Source organism: Leopardus geoffroyi, chromosome C3, assembly GCF_018350155.1.
Source record: "Leopardus geoffroyi isolate Oge1 chromosome C3, O.geoffroyi_Oge1_pat1.0, whole genome shotgun sequence".
NCBI classification, from domain to species: Eukaryota; Metazoa; Chordata; class Mammalia; order Carnivora; family Felidae; genus Leopardus; species Leopardus geoffroyi.
The window spans coordinates 27,036,326-27,040,575 of record NC_059338.1 but is presented as its reverse complement, the minus strand read 5'-3'; the positions used below and the strand labels follow the sequence as shown (position 1 = coordinate 27,040,575).

Sequence of the window (4,250 nt, the reverse complement as noted above, 5' to 3'; positions counted from 1 at the left end):
CCAGAGGGCAGAGGCGGCCATCTTCCAAGATGGCCCCCATTGTTCACAAGTCCCAACAATCACAATTTTGCAAAGTCCCTTGCACACTGCACCAGTAGCACATGGCAAAAGTGATGCTACACAACTTCTGAGGTAGCTCATCAAAGACTGTGGCCGTTATTTGGGGTATATTGTCTCTCTGTTTCTGTCTGACTCCATCTTTCTCTCAGATTACTCACTGTGGGGACAAGCTGTTGTGTTGTGAGTAACCCCGTAGGGAAGCCCACCTGGTGAGGAAGAGAGACCCTGAGACAGAAACACCCAACCAAGCTGCCTCCAGAATCCTGAGCCTCAGAAACCTCGTGAGATATATTCATTGTTTTGTGTTACTAACTTTTGGGGTAATTTGTTATGTAGTGATATCTGTTTCAAGGGGCTGGAGAGGTATGCTTTAAGAGGTATGATCTCTTGAAGCAATCCCACTGTTCAAATGTCCTTAAGCAGCTCCGTTGAGTGGGGCCTCTCTGGTAGCTGTTTCCTCTGCCTGGGATGCCTGATTTTCATAGAGCCAACTTTCTTATCCAGCTCTCTCCAGAAAGTTTCTCCTGGCTGCCCAACCCAAAGGAGTGCCCCTATGACTCCTGCAATAATTCTCTGCTTAGCATTTCTCACTCTGTTATGTTTGTTTGGTTTTTGTTATCTGTCTCTCCCACTAGAATAGAAGTTCCATGAGAGAGGGAGCTTGTCTCTTGCTCGGCACCTAAAACCGTGCTTGGCATAAATAAATGAGCCCAAAGAGCTCTCATTTCCTGCCATCACTTCTCTACAGCTGTCCCTCCTGTCTTACCAAACTACTTGAAGTTTCTTTTCAGTCATCCTATTTCACACATTGTTCTTTTTGCTGGATGCCTTTCCCTTCTTCTGCTTTTGGTGAAAACCCATACATCTTTTAAGGATCCAGAGTTTCTTCCGCCATAACATTTGCCATCCATTGGTGTGACTGATCGTCTAAGTGTCTATGCCCTGCCAGATGCTGGACTCTGGGGGGCCCGGACTGTGCTTCTCCACCATTGCATCTCCAAAGATCTAGCAGAGCGCTGGCCCTGTGGCCCTCAGCGAGATGAGTCACAAGAGAGGGAGGCCCTGTGACAGGTGGCTGGGACTGGCCTGTAGCCACACGGTGTCCTTGTCCCTAGGGCCTTGCTCCCTACTAGCTGAGGAAGGGGTGGGATTCATCCTGTACCCCGTATACATTAGTGTTTGCTCCTAAGTAAAACCCAATGTGTGAATTGATCTTTGAGAGAGCCTGGTGAATTGCGGGCACCTGGAAATAAGCTTGGGATGGAAAGAGGGACCTTAGCTGTCAAGCACTTGTACCCCAGAACAAATTTCTGTTCATCTCAAGGTGGGACACTGGAGCAAATGGGTTCTGTGGGGCTTCCAATGTACCGGGACCTCTGCTCCCCCTCGTTAGTCTGTAATGCACACTAGCAAGCTGCATTACTGTCTGCCTTGTTCTCCTACCATATAGTGGCTGGAAGGCCAAGTTGTGGCGGGTTTGGGGGGTGGGATCACATTGGCAACAGGAGGGAATATGTGAATTAGGAGGCAGAAACAAAGGGGAGGAGAAGAGAAAGAAGAGGGGGCCACTGCTGGCTCGAGACTCTCCTTTGAAACTCCCAACACATTCCCCCCCACCCCCCCCCCCCCGCCCCGGACGCACAACACCCTCCTACCCCCACCGTAAAAAGCTCTTTCTCAGAACAAAAGCCCTGTCACCGAAAGCACTTATTTAACAACAACAACAGCAAGATACACTAGGTACAAAAACATCTTTCTCAAAAATTTTTCTACTTCAATTCAACAAATATTTATTTTCCTGAAAAAGCAGAGATCTATAAAAAAAATAGAAGCATGTGGATTTGTTGTTTGGTTTTGATTGAAAAGCCTATCGGCGCAACCAGGAGAACAGCATTGCCCCAGTGAGCCAAAGCACAATGGGAAAGTGCTTTTAAAATAGAAAAGAACACTAATATATAAATCCGCCAAGGTGATTTTAAAACACAGCAGCACCTCCGTGCGAGAGTGGGGGATGGGTCTCATGCTCACAGGCAGCTTGTCTTCTGTCTTCTCTTCCCAGCGGGCTGCTTGGGCACACAACTTAACCCAGGGTGAGCCTCCGTCATGGCGGTGATAGGATGCGGGGACACATGTAAAACCGTCATTAATAAAGGCATACCCGGGGTACCTGGGTGGCTCAGTCGCTCGAGCTTCCGACTCTTGGCTCTCGGCTCAGGTCTTGATCTCAGGGTTGTGAGTTCAAGCTTCACCGTGGGCCCCACGCTGGCATGAAGCCTAGTTAAAAACCAAAACAAAAGGTATACGCCCCCCCTCCCCCAAAAAGGTACACCCAACTAGCAAAAAAAAAAAAAAAATGTGAAAATTCATTTAGAAAGCACACAGGAGTCCAAAGAGCCACCTCTGGATAGAAAACAAACACTCACATGCCCCATCTGTAAAATGGTGGCTTCCATTGTCCTCCCAGGAGCTGTGATGCCGAAGGGGCTGGTCAAGAATCCAGGGGCCAACACGGTGGAAGAGAGATGCAGATCCCATCGGTGATGTGTATCATGCGGCATGTGGAGCTGGGCACGTTGTCAGCTGGTACCAAGCAGGGTACAGCCATAATGCCAGGTAGAGCTTTGCCAGGCTGGTGTCAGAGAGAGACAGCTGTACCCCAAGGCTGACAAGTCAGGGCGAGTGGGAGACAAGGGCAGGTGCTTTCTTGGACCCCACGTCTTTGTGTACTGCAGCAGTGAGTGCGACAACCACGCTGGCTTGGTTAGTGTTGTTCTGAGTCGTTTCAGTCCCTTCAAGGATACTGCCAACCATTCTAGCATTTGCAAATGTGCCATGAACGCTGGAGGGGACCCCCCCGGGTGAGAGGGGTCCTCAGAAGGCGGCTTCCCCGTGTTCCTGCCTCACGGGGCGGAGAATGCCTCTCAGGCTCACTCGGGTTTCCTTCCTGACCTCGGAGCTCTCTGCCTCACTGCCTCCCTTCCTCTGCTTCTGTTCTCCGTCCCCACCCCATGCCCGGCCCACACACCTGCACCCAGGAGGGACCTACCATGCCCTCTGCCCGCTGCCCCATGCCCACAGACACTTCTTTGGTGAAGGCCATTCCCTGGCTTAATTATTGCAGATCTTCTTTGGCTTTTGGGTCTCCCAAAGTCCAAAGACTCTTCAGGTAATTAAACCTGGAGGGACAGGCCGAAAGAGACCCACCCCCCGGGCCTTTGGAACTGGGCTGGGCGATTAGGTCATAATTGATCTTTATTGTTGCAGCTGAAGATTATTTATCCTGTTGTCGAGGAGTCTTGTCACTGCTGCCCTACCCCAGGCTGGCCGGAGCCGAAGCTGACCCGCCCCAGAGCCCCAGAGCCCTGCCTTCAGCCTCAGCCAGGTGGACCTGGGGACAGTGGCTGGGCTGTTTACTCCCCGTCTCTCTGTGGGGGCCCCCAACCCCACCCCACCACTGACCTTACTGCATTTCTCACCCTCCTTGTCACTGCCACACCTTTTGTCTCTCTGGGCCATCTCAGCCCCTGGGCCTCCGGACTGTGATCAGCCCTCCTGGGGACCAAAGCCCAGGGTCAGAGAGGAGAAGCGCTCAGGCACGTCCCTACAGCAGCCTTTACTCCCAAGTTCTGAGAGCTTTCCCAGGCATGCCCTGGAAAGGAAACCAGGGCGGGAGGAATGAGGCTCCCTAGAAATATATTTAGATTTCCCAGTGGAGGGACGAGTGGGAGGGTGGAAGGCAGGACTGTGAACTACACTGGACATTCCGCTCCACTCTGTCCCCAAGGCACGGAGGCTCCTGCTGGAAAACAAAAAAATCCTCCCTGGAAAAGAATGGGAAAAAGAAAATTCTTTTACCCACCAGTAAATCTCCCAGGGCTGTCCTGGGCCATGGAGATTAATTATATTACTATTTGTGATAATAATACATCTTATAGCATACTCTAAAACATTTTTCCTGATTTCATTTTGCTCATCCGCATGACCTCATTTGTCCGGAGCGATGAGGAAGGGCAGAGATGAGCTCTGTGTCATAAACAAGAGGGCTGGGGACAAGTCAAAGAGTGCCCTGCCTTTCCACCTCAGATCAATTATGCATTTCCTTATGACAATGTGGGGGTCTCCTCTGGGAGGTTGTGACTTTCACTTGCTGGGTTGAAATCCCCTGGTAAGACTTCAGGGTGATGCATCGA

General features: G+C 50.9%; 1 long non-coding RNA gene across 1 annotated transcript; it reads right to left on the bottom strand.

Annotated features, from left to right (window-relative positions):
- Positions 1-1,824: 1,824 nt before the first annotated feature.
- LOC123586843 lies at positions 1,825-3,630 on the bottom strand. The gene is made up of 3 exons (XR_006706987.1): positions 3,520-3,630; positions 2,484-2,689; positions 1,825-2,334 (listed from the first exon to the last, which is right to left on the bottom strand). It is a non-coding gene; the product is annotated as an uncharacterized LOC123586843 (long non-coding RNA).
- Positions 3,631-4,250: the final 620 nt, after the last annotated feature.